Below are 16840 nucleotides of genomic sequence, written 5' to 3'. Positions count from 1 at the left end.
TCTACAAAGCGCTCCACCTGACGCTTTGGTGCAGCAGCAGTAGCTATAGGAGGAATTGACTCAGAGGGGAAAATACCATCGTACACCTGATGAAGCTCCAACATCGTAACTCTATTCTCCTCCGGAGTATCCCCATGAATTGATTCAAAGGCGAGTTTGGGGTTTTTCCAGTAAAGGTTCTGGAGTTTAGCATATTCTTCCACACGTTTAAGTCGACGGTTTAAATTTGCAGCCCGGTGAACCCTTTTCTTACCGGGTTTTTTTTTCTTAACCCCGCGTTCGGACTTATTCCTTTAATTAGGAAGGCACAAGCGACAGATTTGTATTAAATCGTCATCACTACATGGGCGTTTAGTCAACTCAGACTAGTCTGCATAGTTGATATTTGTGTCTGATCTGTTTTCAGTTCGGTTCGGTTTATTTCTTAAACTGAACTGATAAAAACTGAAGTACTCTTTCGATCTATCTCGAGAAACGATATCAATACGTTACCGCGAACATTAGTAGAACAATAGAAAACTGGCATCGTTTAGTATTGCATGCTGTATGATATTTTGGTGGATGTGTCCCGTAAAGTTACCTTATTAGTGTCGCGCATATTTCATCATTTATGTCGCGTATATTTAATGACGCATAGAAGTAAGCTATTAATTTTAGTCCAGTGATTAGCTGGGACCATCTGCAGAGAGACACAGGCTAAAAGAATACCAATAATTAGTAACTAAAAAGGGTATCATAATTAGTTAGTCAAAGTTAAATTGTACAATGTTAATAATTAGTAGTTAGTGGAATAAACATGACTTTTAAGGTATGGCACTTCACGATTCCAAAATACTAGTAGTAGAAAATGTTAGCGGTTAATAGTTACAATCTGGGTATTTTGGGCCTCTGACACCGTATTTTTCTTCTTGATAATCTCTGAAGGGGTTTTCGGTTCAGTTCAGTTATAACTGAAAAAGGAACTGATCAGTTCGGTTTCCTGGCTGAACTAAACTGATGATTTCAGTTTAGTTTCAGTTCTTGAAAATCTTAACTGAAAAGTTTCAGTTCAGTTTCAGTTTTAGTCCAAAACCGATTTGAACCGAACTGTGGGAAACCTTACTTAACAAGGCCAGAGCCCTTTTGTATCTAACTGACTTTCGCTCCTTCGGTTCTATTGCCAGAACCGAGTTGCGCATGCATAGTACTGATTAGATTAGCGACAGTGCCGATATGAGAACGTCGAATCTCGAGTCCTAATCGAACAACTGTCTCGATTTCAGATTGAGACCACTGCCTTCCTTTCCTTTCAGGAATATCCTGACTATACTCGATCTTATGTTTGTGACGACGGTGCTGCGACAGTCCAGATTTTGATGTAAATGAAAGTACACAAATGTCTCAAAGCAATCTCAGACCTGGAGAAAAGGCTATTTCAGGTTCTTCAATACCGTCGTCACTAAGATCGCCAGACACCGGGGCGGACGGTACTGTTTGACTGGACTTTTTCTTCTTGCACTTTAAGAAGTGGGAGGAGATAGTCCCAATTTAATTATATCCTGCCGGACAGAAAGGACAGGACATGACTACAGTCCTTTGATGTATTATGCGATAGTGTTCTACCACACACTGATCCTGTTTGTGGCTAGTTGGTGTGGACAATTTCATTGGACAGCGGCTACCTTGGTTCGTTTAGCTTTAGATGATGAAGTCAAGTCAAGCTTTCTTTTTCTTTTATTTAAAATGGTTCTCGACGATAGAGCAGCCTCGACAATGGAGTTTCTTTGAACTTCTCTCAATTCTGTACACCACTGGACATAACTTCGACTGTAACCGTGTTAAGGGCTTGGTAAATGATTCCACACTAGAAAGTCCCAAGACTATCTCGTAATTTGCAGAAATTCCTGGGCAAAATGCCACTTGCTTTCCACATAATAATTGTATAACATCATCAATGTTAGCGTGATCAACAATCACTTTTGAATCAATGATGGGAAAAATATTTTTAACTTCGAAGGCACGAAATGGTATGGCAGTTGTGTATTTTCCGGTTTCTGTGATATACACTTGAATCAAATCGATATCTGATTGAAAATGCTTGGCCATGTTAGAGTTTGAGATCATTAATAAATTTTCTCCATTATAATTAGATGAAAACTAAAATATCATGGATAAAATTGTTACTTATTTCATATTTCCGATTATTTTTAAAAGTATTTAAACTAAGATCTAACTACTGGAACTTGCAAATTAAATCTTCAGTTGAGGATGAATTATTTAGAAAGCCTGATTCAAATGCCACTGTTACACAATTATTTGTTTGAACGGTCTTGCTAAGTTTCAAAGTAAGAGTCTTGTGTAGCTATGTCTGAAAAAAACTCAACGTATTTAAAATTAATTTAACTGCCCAAAACAATTATTAGTGTTAAACGCTTACTGTGTGTGTTCTCCTTCTTTAGGTTTGGTTTGCCAATTGAAATAATGCAACACTGAGAAGCTTCATTTCTAAATAACTTTTGGTTTTTTATCATAGCCATATCGTAGTATACGATAGGCTCTTAGTTTGACCCGAGCCGTCCGTCCGTAGTAGTAGTAGTAGTAGTAGTAGTGGCCGGGGTTGTCGCTTCGTTATCGTCAGATTTTAGCTTAAAAGGAACTTTATATTTCCGCAACCCACCCATAGGGGTTACTGGGCTCGGTTAGAGATTTAATTTTAATTAAAATTTTTTCAGGTCAGACCCGGGAAGCGAACCCGGGTCACTGGCGCAACAGGCAGACATTCTAACCACTGAGCTATAGAGACTTGATAGAAACCCCGAGTTTTTTATTATTTATTCTTATCTCTAAAATGTCGGGGTGATGTGGGGTGGGGTACCTCTTAATCTGTGGGGTCGGAAACTTTTGAATTTTTATCTGTGGGGTCGGATGCTTATGAATTTGTATGTTTGGGGTTTTTATATTTATTTTCTTTTTATGTATGTGCTAATTAAATAGATAACGATTTTCCCCTCATGTGTTTCGTTCTCGTTCGGTAGCTATCGTCATCTATGTTATGTTTGACTGGAACGTTTTGGCGGTTAATTCAAATGTGGGTTTAGATAGAGCTAACATAGTGTTAAATGAGCGTTATGCGTTTGATCATTTTAGCATTGCTAAAGGTAATTCGAGGGATAATCACTAAAATGCGTAATCACTATAACTAAACTTTCTCTTTCAAAAGTTTCTGGGCATAAGTCCTTGTTAGAAATTTATAAGATGCGATAAGTGTGCATCGGCATAAGTCTATGTTGTAAACTCATCGAGGGGATTATCACTAGAAACTATCTGTTCTTCGATTCGCCGGAATATTAGAATTACAGCATAAGTAAATTTATTATACGGTTATAATTTAATCACTGTTTAGAGTAGGGAATCGAGGGGCTATTCACTCTGATTTTATGCACGGTAAATCATTTAAGCATTGAAAAAGATAGCGCTATTCACTCATTAGGGTAAGGTATAGAGGGGTTATCCACTCATTAGGGTAGGGTATAGAGGGGCTATTCACTCGTACGATATGGCTACTATTACGAGCCCTTGGGCCGTCTTGTTTTATTTAGTCTTGGTTTTTCTACTAGAGTTTGGGTTGATTTTACCCTTGTAGTTCTTGATAAAGGTTTTGGAGCTATTATACAGGGTGTATCTGAAATGGACGTAGGAGCGAAAGTATTTGGGTTCCTGGGGCCAATATAAGGCGAAACTGTGCTATGACATTTAGTCGTACGCCAACCCATTTGGAAGTTACTTGAACCTCACACTTGCTAGTTTGCATAAATCACAGCATGTTGACTTCGTCTTAAACAGTACGAATTAAGTTCAAGATAGGATGATTATTGCAAATTAGTGGTTGCCAGCTAAAACAAGAAAAGCCTCATAGGCATAGAGTTTATAGTCAATTTTTGAGGAGTAGAAAGTTGAACAGTTGGTGACTCATAAAGAACATCAATGCAAAACAACATGTTACGATTTAGTGTGTTGAAACAACTGACCGATACTAACGGGAAACAGACAGCGATAAATAGCGCAAACTAATAAGGAACACCGACATTTTGCTTCATTCTTCAATCAATCTAAAGGTTGCATTTAGTTTAAAGATTAGGTTAATGTTGCAACTTATCGAAATCGGTATTCGTGAATAAATGTTAGTGGGTGAATGTTTGGGATGGGATGTTGGGCAACGCCTGTTAAAACTGAGCAGTAAAATGCATAATTTGTAAAATTAATCCTTATAAAAATCAACACATAATGAAGAGACCTAATACCTAGCCATAGTCAAAACAAATACGGATGGTTGAACAAGAAACTGTGAGAGAAATGATTGAAGTATCGTAGCATGCGAACGTTTTATAGTGATTTGCAGACCACCCTAAAACTTTAGACTAATGAAGTTTACTAACTGGTAGCAATCTGCCAGCGTTGAGAACGACAGGTGACCTACGTGCAATGCGAGATGCAATGTATTTTACCCATAAGAAAATGTACATTCTTACTCCTTAGAATTATTCTATGAAAATTGCCAATAAAAACGGTAAAAAAGGTTCTTCTTTTAAAGGTTCAAATTGTTTTAAAGCATGTAAAAACTAAATTTGATAATTTAGGGGAAACAAGACGTCGCCGGATATGTAGTCTTGTACACAAACCAAAATGAACGCTTTTGAAACCTTTCGATTGTTTGAAGAATGAAGCAAAATGTCGGTGTTTTTTATTAGTTTCCGCTACTTATCGCTGTCAGTTTCCCGTTAGTATCGGTAAGTTGTTTCAACAAACTAATCGTAACATGTTGTTTTACAATGATGTTTGTTATGAGTCACCAACTGTACAACTTTCTACTCCTTAAAAATTGACTTTATGGCTATGAGGCTTTTCTTGTTTTAGCTGGCAACCACTAATTTGCAATAATCATCCTATCTTGAACTTAATTCCTACTGTTTTAGACGAAGTCAACATGCTGTGATTTATGCGAACTAGCAAGTGTAAGGTTCAAGTAACTTCCAAATGTGTTGGCGTACGACAAAATGTCATACCACAGTTTCGCCTTATATTGGCCCCAGGAACCCAAATACTTTCGCTCCTACGTCCATTTCAGATACACCCTGTATATAGATTACATTGAGTGGATTTACTATACAAATTCATTTTAAAGCTAAATTAGGTAATCAAACTAGAGAGATTGTTTTACAGAGCCGACATGATCAACTGCTGCGACTGTTGTAAGCAGACCAAAGCTCGAAATAAAGGCGCGCGTTCCCGCGAAATGACTCTGTTTCATTGGTGGCTTCGAACACGTGACTACCGGGTCGAGCTTTTCTTACAATCGTATCATGGTTGTATCTTATGCAGCGGCTTCTCACTTGCGCGAAATACAGTTGAATCCCGCCGTTTCTAGGAAACGTCAGATTATCTTGGCAGTGGCCATTTATCACAGTTCTCTCTCGAGAGGAAAAAGTTTTCTCTTCGCGACTAGCACGCGTCGGGAGGGGGAAAAATTCACGCTTCTTCACTCTTGCAAAGTTTTTTTTGGTTTTCTCTTCATAGATGATGTCCACGGTACTCACCATTATTGAAGTGAACTTCGTGTTAAGTCATATATTTCTGCCATTGCCTAATATAGAAGACATGCTAGCAAGAGTGGGAAGACCTAAATTCATTACAACCCTTGACCTTAAATCAGGGTATTGGCAAGTAGAAATGCACCCTAAGAGTAGACCAAAAACTGCTTTTGTGACTCATATAGGAAAGTACATGTTTAATGTACTCTCTTTAGGGCTTTGTAACGCCCCTAGCTCTTTCCAGCGATTAATTGACGAAATTTTTGGAGACGCCGATTATTTCCAATTAATTGACTATTTAGACGACTTAATCTCTCTTAGTGAGGATCAAGATCAGCACTTGACGTGTTTAGAATACTTTCTAAATAGATTAAAGGAAGCGGGTCTCACCCTTCAGTTGAAGAAGTGTCGTTTCGCTCAAAAAGAAGCAGTTATTTTCGGTCACATAGATAATGAACAAGGAGTGCATATTGACCCGCTGAGATTGAAGCCATTAAGAAATTCCCTCCTAAAAATATTAAGGAAGTACAAAGATTTTTAAGGATGGCAGGTTGGCACAACCGGTTTATTAATCACTATTCTCAAATAGTAGCTCCAATTAATAAACTTAAAACAAAAGGTCAGAAATATAATTTGGGTATCGAACAGCAACAGGCGTAAGAAAAGATCAAGGAAGAAATTTGTAAAGCTCATCCTTTAGCTTCCTTTAGAGGGGATTCCCCTTGCATTTGAACTACAGATGCTAGTGATGCCGGGTTAGGTGGCCTTCTTTCCCAAATGCAAGATAATGTAGAAGTTCCTATAGCTTACGCTAGTACAGCAACTAGGTACTCCACTAGCGAGAAGGAATGTTTAGCCATTTGTTGGGCAGTTAAGAAATTTAGGCCCTTTCTAGAAGGTCGGAAATTCACTGTCCTTACTGACCATCAGGCTTTACAGTGGTTATTTAATATCAGGGAACCAAATTCTCGTCTAGTTAAATGGGCAAAGTACCTTCAAACATTTGATTTTACAATTAAACATAAGAATGGAGTAGAGAATGTAGTAGCTGACGCTTAATCGAGAGCTCCGATAAACGTCTTAAGCATAAACTTTAGCTCCTCTACTTGATCCAACGAGTACAAGTTCAAATTCTACCGGTAGTAGTTCATCAACGTCCTCTACTGATTCTGTTGAAAGTTAAATACGTCCTCCAGGTCCTAGAGCCTTATATTCAGTATTTACATTGGAAGATGTGAGAAAATCACAAAGGGAAGACCCTTTTGTAGTGCTGTGCGAGTACTCGGCTCGATACTCGATAAGAGATTTTCTGAGACTCGAAAAAGTTTCGAGTATCAAACCAAGGCTCGATAAATACTCGAACCTGCTTTTGGAAAGCCTTCAACTCTGAAAACAGGATGTAGTAGCTATAAAAATCTACAAGAAAGTAACGCTTATTGGTTAACAGACGCACATTAGTGCTCATTGGGTAGTTTAGATCATAAGGCCAGTGCAATGTAGTAGGGTAGTAGCTCCTAGCTGGTAAAATAGTGGAAGTAAAAGTAATGAAATACAGTTAAAGGCGCGTTTACTATTATTATTTTATTAATTAATTTATTTTTTTTTTTTTTAAGTTTAGGTTCGTTTGGAACTTTGCGCGAAGTATAACAATGGCTACAAGTGACTTCGGTGAGGAATGAGATTCCGAAGAAGATATTAATGAGGGATTAAGTTAGTTAAATTTAAAGGGAAGAAGACTAATACCGTCTGGGAATTGATGGAAGTAGTTGTCGATGATCAAAATTACACCAAATGTCTATTATGAGAGCGATAAATTAACAGAAAGTGTGAAAACACTAGAAAATCAATTCCCAATTACTCGATAAATACTCGAAACAAATTTTCCAACTACTCGAGACTCGGCTCGATACTCGATAAGGGAAAATTTCAATACTCGAGACTCGACTCAAAACCAAAAATTCAAGGCTCGCACAGCCCTACCCTTTTGCTTCCTCTACTATAAATTCCTTGCAAGAACCTAACCCAGTTAGGTATTAGCTGTTCGAACTTAAAAATAACCTTCTATACAGGGTGTTTCTGGAAAGTCTGGCACAAATTAACAGGCATGTCCCTTGGGTCAAAATGAGTCCGAAAGGTCCTATGACGTTTTGGGTTAAAGCGCTCCGTTGCGACGTTATGGGCTCTTAAAAGTAGGCCGAAAAACAAGGAGATTTTGCAGAATTATAGCACTAGTATTGTGGTTTTGACCCAATTGTTTTCGATTATTGAGCTTAAGGCAATGATCGAAATAAGATCAAACCTAGTGGAAGACCGTGAACGTGTTAAACGGCCAAAAACGTTAATCCCTTTGTTTATATTAATGATTGTAATTAAAGGTAAGGAAAGTAGCTCAGATATCGGTTACTTGTTTGTCCAGATGTACTGGTAACTGACCAGTTTTTTATTCTTATTTCAATTAGACACATTACTTTTACAATAATTCGAATGAACCCCTTAAGTTTTACATTAAATCGAATGAACCCCTTAAATTTTACAATAAATCAAATGAACCCCTAAAACTTTACAATAAATCGAATAAACCCCTTAAACTTTACAATAAATCGAATAAACCCCTTAAATTTTACAATAAATCGAATGAAACTCAATTCCATTGCTCTACAAAAATTGTTCAAAATGGGCACCATCAATGTTTAAGCAAACTTGCGCGCGTCGTTTGAAAGATTCACGAACACGTTCGAAGATTCCTGGCGTGTTACGGATGCTATCACATCCATCACATCCACTTTTTGCAACCGTGGCTAAATGGGGACGCGTACTTGACCTTTCTGCGTGACAATTTACCGGAGATTTTAGAAGACGTGCCGTTACGACTGCGACAAATAATGTGGTTCATGCACGATGGCGCACCGCCCCATTTTAGTCTTCAAGTTAGAGCGTAAGCTCGCCTGGAGACGCCTCTGGTGCAGATCTTGGTGGTAGTAGCAAATACTCAAGTGTACTGTCGCGTTTCCCCGTTTAGCCTCGGTTGCAAAAAGTGGGTGTGATATGGATGTGATAGCATCCGTAACACGCCAGGAATCTTCCAACGTGTTCGTGAATCTTTCAAACGACGCGCGCAAGTTTGCTTAAACGTTGATGGTGCCCATTTTTTACATTCGAATTAATATTGTAAAAGTAATGGGGTTCATTCGAATTTTTGAAAAAGTAATGTGTCTAATTGAAATAAAGAATAAAAAACTGGTCAGTTACCAGTACATCTAAACAAACAAGTAACCGATATCTGAGCTACTTTCCTTACCTTTAATTACAATCATTAATAAAAACAAAGGGAATAACGTTTTTGGCCGTTTAACACGTTCACGGTCTTCCACTAGGTTTGAACTTATTTCTATCATTGCCTTATGCTCAATAATCGAAAACAATTGGGTCAAAACCACAAAACTAGTGCTATAATTCTGCAAAATCTCCTTGTTTTTCGGCCTACTTTTGAGAGCCCATAACGTCGCAACGGAGCGCTTTACCCCAAAACGTCATAGGACCTTTCGGACTCATTTTGGCCCAAGGAACATGCCTGTTAATTTGTGCCAGACTTTCCAGAAACACCCTGTATAGAAGACCTTACAGGACTTACCCTGAAAATATTTATTTACCACCCCGTTTAAGGCTAGAAGCCATGCGGCTATTACATGACCACCCTTTATCAGCTCACAGGGGCAAAGATAAGACCCTAAGTAAAGTTACATTTAGATATTGGTGGCCAACTATAGTTAGTGATGTCCAGGTCTATGTTAGAGGATGTACCTTATGCCAAAAATTTAAGTCTAGGAATAGGAAAAAGCCAGGGCTAATGCAACCCTCTGAGATAACAAGTCCTTGGGACCAAATTAGTGTCGACATAATGGGACCTTTCCCTCATAGTAGAGACCACTATAAGTATTTAATAATCTATGTCGATTACATGACAAAATTCATGGAAATGATACCACTTAAGACTATTACAGCTAAGACTTGTGTCCAAGCTTTTAAGTCTATTATTTCTAGGTGGGGTGCGCCAAAAGCTATTCTTAGTGATAGAGGGGTACAATTTACGACGAAATTTTGGCTGCAAACGTGTAGAGCTTTAAGAATTAACCCAAAGTTTACCACCCCCTAAACGCCTAAGGGAAATCCCACCGAACGAGTAAATAGAGTAATAGGCGAACTTATATCATTCTATGTAGGGAATCATCATGAGAGATGGGATGAATCCCTAGACCTTCTTCAATTTCCTATAAATTCTGCACCCATGAAACCACGAGCAAACCCCTTTCTTTTTGAATTTAGGGCGGGAGCCACGTCTCCCTTGGGATTTAGAAATTGAAGAACCCATTCTGACCCTGGTCGTACTAAGGCTTTAAAAGTTCTTAAGAAACAATTAGAATTCAGTAATGAATTATCTAAATTAGCTAAGGCTCATCAAAAGAAATACTATGAACTCCGCCCATGACCCTCTAGAATTTGAGGTAGGAACATTAGTATGGATGGAAACACATCCTTTGTCAAGTACGACAGGCCAAATTATGAGAAAACTCAGTCCTAAATGGGCAGGTCCCTTTAAAATAGTTGCTAAACATTCTCCCGTTGTCTATGAGTTAGAGGAAGCTAACTCAGGGCAGAATGTAGGGAAAGTTAACCTTGAACATTTAAAACTCTACTGGTTAAATGTAGCTGTCTTTGACTATGCCGGAATTGCACCCGCTTCACAGTCAGAAGTCGCCGATGACCCTGAGCCAAGCTCTCCTACGGATGATGGCCATGCACCCCTACCCACGGAGACTTCCTCATCATCATCATCATCATCTTCCACGTCTACGTCGCCTCCTCAGGACGATCAGGATTCAGATCAACAGATCCCTCCTGCAATCCCAGATGATTCTCATCTCCCTACTGACTCTGATAGTAAAACGGGCATGGCCCTATTTTAAGACCCTCCTCTCCTACTCCATACCTACCACGATATGCGAGCTTTCCAGCTCACCCATCCATCTAATGACAGTCCGCCTTCTGCGGCAGGGGAGGCTTCCCCGTCTGATCATGAACAACAGTCGCGGAATCTGAGCTACACCAATTACCTTCTTCTGGCTTTTCGGAGGAGATTTTGGCACCCGAACAGATTTCTCAATCGCAATCCCAATCGCTGCGTGCGTCTGAAAGTTCATCGACCACGTTATCGGAGTCCATGAGAACTCCTCGATTAAATAGGGCTACCTTACCCGATGCTTATTTGGAGCCTTTTAGATCGGGATGGCGGCGAGAGGTGTGCAAAAGGGCAACGGTTAGACCAGGAGGCAATGAAGTCGATATTTATTATCGCCCTCCAGACAATAAAAGATTAAGGTCACCTTATGAGGTCCAAGATTACCTCCAGAATAATAACATAAAAAACCTAACCAGGGAGCATTTCTCTTTTGCCCGAGAGCCAATCTCTATTTTTCAATGGGAGTTTATCTCCCAAGCTAATAAGAGACAATACTAGTACTGTATACTTTCAGATGGCTTCCAATTACCCTTCCTCACCTTGGGAATTCGACCTCCCTAAAGGAATGACAAAGAGAGCAAAGAATCAGAGGAGACCAATTAGCAAAATGGAGCAATCCATGATGGTATTAGAGGACTATTGTCCAAAGGAGCCGGAAAAGGCTCTTGGCCATGAGGCCAAAGATTGCTACATGCCTAATCGGTCTCTTAATCCAAATAATTCCTGTTCATCGTGCTACTCGCAAGGACATGTATGTATATTGCCCCTTTGAGGAAGATATACTTCTATTAGAAGATTTCAAAAGACGAAATGGAGGAGTTTGCCTCCCCTCAGTCCGTTCTGGACCATTCTTCAGGGTTACACCCGTTGGAATATCCTACATAAATTCAGGTCGAATCTGACCCGTGGTCTTTAACCCGCTATCTTCCCCAACCTCACCGTCAAACGGACGTTAACACCCCTGTTACGGTGTTCCACAAATTTAAGGCGGAAGTCCTCGCTAGGTTCTACCCCAGAACTAGAAAAATCTACGCGCCAGTGGAACCCCCTGGACATTAACGTCGACGACGACGAACAAAATTGGGAGCGTTTTGGGTCTATGGGATGGACCCCTAAACAAAATCTCCCTAAAATACTAGTTTCCTCTCTAATCCCGGACGCTAAGCATCCTTTGATCTGGAACACTTCAATTTGTTGGCGATGCCGAAAAATCGGACACCATGTCGTATCTGATTGCCCGGGGCAAAGGAGCAAAGCCTTTTTAAAAAGAAGGGAAGCCCGTAGGCTATCCCGATTAGAACAAAAACACAGGGAGGAAGAACGCAAGGAGAAAGAAACCACGCAATGAAAAAAAAAACTTTATGAAAATTCAATATTAACCCCTGCCAAAAATTCTGGGTTCCTCGGGGTAACCCTTTTCCTTTTTGTTGTGATAAACATGGTTCCTAAAGAGCGGGATGTAACATGGCTGCCAGATTCTTTGGAGTTTCGACTCCTTGGATCTGGCAGGGTATATATGCCTCCATGTTACATGCGCCTCCTCCTTTTTCTAATTCTGTGATTTTACTGCGATCTCAAACCATTCCGTAGTCGTCTCTCGGAGAGAGCGTTTTTGTTACGTTAATCCTGTTAAACTTGTAAGGACAATTTCGGGTTTATCCCTTTTCAATTTGATTAATAAAACTTTAGAAGATTACTCTTCTATTTTAGGATTTTAACTGTAACACTCGGTTTTCACTGGGCGTTTTTCGTGCGTTTTTCGCAAAATTTTTTCCTCTTTTTTTGGCGAATTTCGCGATTTTGCGTTGCGGGTCCTATTTCTATTTTTGCGAATTTTCCCGAGCCGCGTTTTTTTCCCGTAGGCACAAACCAATCATTGGGGGTATGTTAGTCACGTGGTTAACACTGAGCGCGTGTTTACTAGGGAGCCGCCATTTTAAGATTTGCGGTGTTTAACCGAGGCTTAACCTGTTTACCATCATTTGATTAGAGAACTGTGATGTTATTTAAATATTAAAATGAATAGATTCGAAAATTTTGGTAGAAAAGAAAGGAATTATCCTTTATCTTTGGGATAGAAGAAATTTAAGTTACAAAGATGTTAATATGAAGGAAATCTAATAAGCTCAATCGCTCAGTTCGGACACGGGGCTTATCAGATATTTATTTCTGCCGTGGTTTCGTCCAGTGGAAACCGACCACACAGGATAAAAATTTCCATGGCGGTTTTTACCTTTTTCGCTTTTTCTGCGAATTTTTTTCCGGAAAGAAATTCGCTCAGTGAAAACCGAGTGTCAGTTGTCTTTGATTTATTTTTATGGCCCTCGGGAGAAGCTCCCTTTTTGGTTGAATAACTATTGAGGGTTACATTATTTTTAAAATATTGTGTGGAAGAGTCAGAGGGTAGGGTAATAAAAAAACCCATATTAAATCGATTTCATGCACCCAAGAGTCAAAATCTGAGCTGTAACCTTTCCAACGTACTAACAATTCTTTAGAGCCGTCAGCTTTTGTTCTTATTCGTAAAACTTTCGATTTTAAATTTGCAATTTTGTAGGTCTTTACCAACTCACTTTTCAAAAGCAATTTTAGATTTTATTCATTTCTTTTATTAAATATTCCGATGCAATAATATTCTCCAAGTCGCTATTTTCAATAAGCGTTTTCCTTTTCCTAGATTTTTTTCCGGACTCTTTCTTTTTTCTCCCACTCTCACGTCTATGTTACGAATGTCGTTAATAGGCTCGTCGGATGTTATAGACATGTCAGAGGTTGCAGGCTGCTCGGAGCTTGTAGACAGATCAGGGGTGTTAGAATGGTTGTCCTCACTCATCCTGAAAAATGCGAGGAAATTTGCGCATTCTTCGTCCTCTTTGTCCTCAACACCAACAACTCTTTCCACGATCTGTAGAGAAAGGGTTTAACTTCTGATCTAGCGAATTATTATATTAGCAAAGCAAATTTCTTACTTTAATGAAATTCTTGGACAGAGGTCCAATCCTTTCATAGATTTTCGCGATTGATACACGAGTTGCTAGTTGTACGTCTATGTATCCATTTCCGCCTCAACCACCGTTTCCCGGCAAAACCAATTCATATACTTCTTAACTATCAATTCCATCGTTCTAAATGAAAATGGGGGCAAATCAGGTCGTCCAGCAATTCTGTTACTTATCATCGAAAATCGAAGTACAGAGACAGTTCATATCTACTTGGTCGGCCATGGTATATTTCGGATGCAATAGAAGAAGATAATATTTGAAATTTAAATTATAACTTCTCTTTATACTAAATTTATACCACTTGAAATGAGGTGGGGTTCAATATAAACAACATTAAATTTATAAAAAAAAACCCAAGTTCGGCGAAAAGAAAAATCACCCGATTTGTACGAAATTATTGATTACAAATACTTAACACACTGAAATCACCTGAATATAATAAAAACCACCCCTGTTGATCGTGAAAAACTAAAAACCTGCGTAAATAAGATTAAAACAAATAGTTGGTTCAAACTTTTATTTTTCTTTTAATTGTTCCTGAAAGTATTTGGCATATTCATAGGATTTATATAGCGCGCAATTAACACTTTTAGGATGATATCTACATAGAGGCTTCTTATCGTATATGGGGATATGGCTAAACTTAGGACAACCTTCGTTCTCTAGATTTCTAATTTTTTTCCCTAAGAATTTGGAGAATATTTTACAATTTTCAGTTCCCTTGGTGTAAAAGTTTAAGATATTTCGGCGGCTATTTTAGGCAAATCTGCTCGACGAATTTCACCATCCTCCCGCTGCAGTCCACAAATGTTTTGCATTATCCATGACTTTGTTCGCTTATCCTTGTAATTACATGATACGGGGTAGATTCCTTGAAATGGAAAACATCTCCTTTTCCGGTCTCTGTATCATAGAAGGCCAGCTCTTTCACAACAGATTCACCATCCACCCGTAGGAAATTTCTTTCAATAACGCAGGCCATGTTAACTATTTACAGAAAATAATATTAAATTAATGCGGATCACCCACAAATAAGATAGTTATATTTTTCCTTTTGTTGAATATAATTGAGTACTTTACATTTAAAAAGGTTGTAGCTTTTATATCAAACTTTCTTATCTTATCTTGCAAAGACTATAACAGTTTGTTCATTGAATTCTAGTACAATTGTTCTCAAACACTCACACATACTAATGTCTATGGGGATTTAACATGTGAAAATTTGCCACCTAGATCCCACCTCATTTCCACCTGAAAAGTGTTCTCTTACCCCTACTTATATCGCATTACTTATTTATCGTATTTTATTTAATTAATTTAATTATATTTTAATTTATTTATTTATTTTATTTTATTTACTTTAAATAAATAAATAGGACTATGGTAAGTACAAAGTAAAGTTTTGAGGAAAACCGATGGATAAAGAGAAGGATAAGCGAGTAGTGGTTTATATGTTTTATTTTCCTAACGTTACATTTTTTATTGATCAATTTTTATGCGAAAATTAAAATTAAAGGAAAAAACGTCTTGCGATATACCATTTCACGTTTATTTAATGCCCGAGTCTTCTTCCGCCCTAATTCAGTCACAAAATATGCGAGAAACCTAGAGGTAAAGATTAATTATTAGATAAATGATTCTCATTAAATTTATTAATAAAAATTACTGTATTCTATGCCTTTCAATTTCACAAAGCATATAGTGACTACTTACACTTAAACGTAGAAGAAAATATATTTCTTCTACGCCCATAGAAACGCATTCTCAATTGGTTTTTGCTTGAGAATAAAATATCCGCAACGACCTAAAATCAAAATTTAGTTTGCAAACTGTGCTACTTTGTAAATGAAGTATAATATTTACTTTAGTGCAATATTTATAAGGTATAACGAAGCGTCATTCGAAGAATTAATACCCAATTGTTTGTTAGTTTCTCGGACCGTTCTTTCAGTTGAGGATTGTGGGCAGTGTTATCATCTGAAACACTTTCCTCCGACACTTCTACTTGATTATTGTCGTCGCTACCGTGTTTGACTTTCTTGGTTGGCTGATTGGCAAGCCTTCATTTTCGTAAAATTTTCTTCAACGGCTACAGAGTCATGTTTTATTAGTTTATGGTTCTAAGATGAAAAATAATTTCTTTTCAAAACCAAATTTTTTAAATGAACTTGTTTCGTTGACTGAGTGATTTGACTAACCATAAATCTCGGTTTTATATGCTCCAAGAATCTACTTCTTAGACTTGAAGCAGAACAAGGTTTGAAATTGTCCTCTTTATTGCAATATTCTGCTATTTCAGCCCATAAATAATTTGATGTAATGCAAGTTCCAAAAGGATCTCCGCAAATTTCCTTTACTGCGTTTAAAAAAATTTCGTCGTCTTTCTCAGTGTCGGTTCTACTTTTCCTATTTTAAGATTTATTTTATTAAAACGAACACATTCCGTTACGAATTAATTAAAGGCACACATTTATATCTTACTTTTTTCTAGGTTTTTCCATCTCTTCATCTTCCGAAGATATATTTTCATCGTCTATTGAGCTACCGCCGTGGCTTCTTCATCTTTTTCTTTCTAATAAATTAATTATGTACTATTTCTGTTAGTTTTTAAAGTTCCTTTATCACACCTTAAATTTTGGTTGGATATTTTTTAAAAATTTTGTTCTCAAGGCCACTGCAGTACGGTTTTTTAGACTTTTCCGGTCTTTGCAATAGTCAATAATTTTTCTCTAAGTCTCCAATCCAGTCAGTCCTTTTCCAAGTGGAGTTCCATTAATTGTAATGACGTCCTCTAGGATTTAACTATCGTGTTTTTGATCGTACAATTGTTTTCTTTACGATCTGAAGAGAATAAAATAAGTTAACAGGGTGTTTCTGATAAGCACGTGATAAATTGAAGAGCTTGTTCTTTTGGCAATTTCGAGTCGAAAATGTTCAACGATATTTTTCTCTTTGGGTTTTAATGAAATAACTTGAAGACGGTGGCGCAGACGGCAAAACGTTATATAATATTTTTGACTCAAAACTGCCCAAAGAACACGCCCTTCCATTTATGGCATGCTTACCAGAAACACCCAGTATGTTAACCTATATTTTTCTTCAGCTTTCAGTCTTTTAGATTCCTTTTCGACTCTACTTTTCGAAGTACTTGCTGATTTTTTTCTTTTCCTCTAAATTTCACTTAGCTTTCCAATTAGATATGGAGACTTCGTTGCATTGTCCTTTGCTTTCTTAGCGCTATATTAAATGGTCTC

At 37.9% G+C, this 16840-nt stretch overlaps 1 long non-coding RNA gene across 1 annotated transcript in view; it reads left to right on the top strand.

Annotated features, from left to right (window-relative positions):
* LOC149655007 (uncharacterized) overlaps positions 1-16840 on the top strand; it is a 573911-nt gene that overhangs the window by 455655 nt on the left and 101416 nt on the right. The window lies entirely within an intron of this gene.

Source organism: Phalangium opilio, unplaced genomic scaffold (assembly GCF_054372755.1).
Source record: "Phalangium opilio isolate 3A_F unplaced genomic scaffold, DU_Popi_V2 ptg000078l_1, whole genome shotgun sequence".
In the NCBI taxonomy this organism is placed as follows: Eukaryota; Metazoa; Arthropoda; class Arachnida; order Opiliones; family Phalangiidae; genus Phalangium; species Phalangium opilio.
The sequence above is the reverse complement of the archived record's forward strand: the minus strand, read 5'-3'. Positions and strand labels throughout refer to the sequence as shown.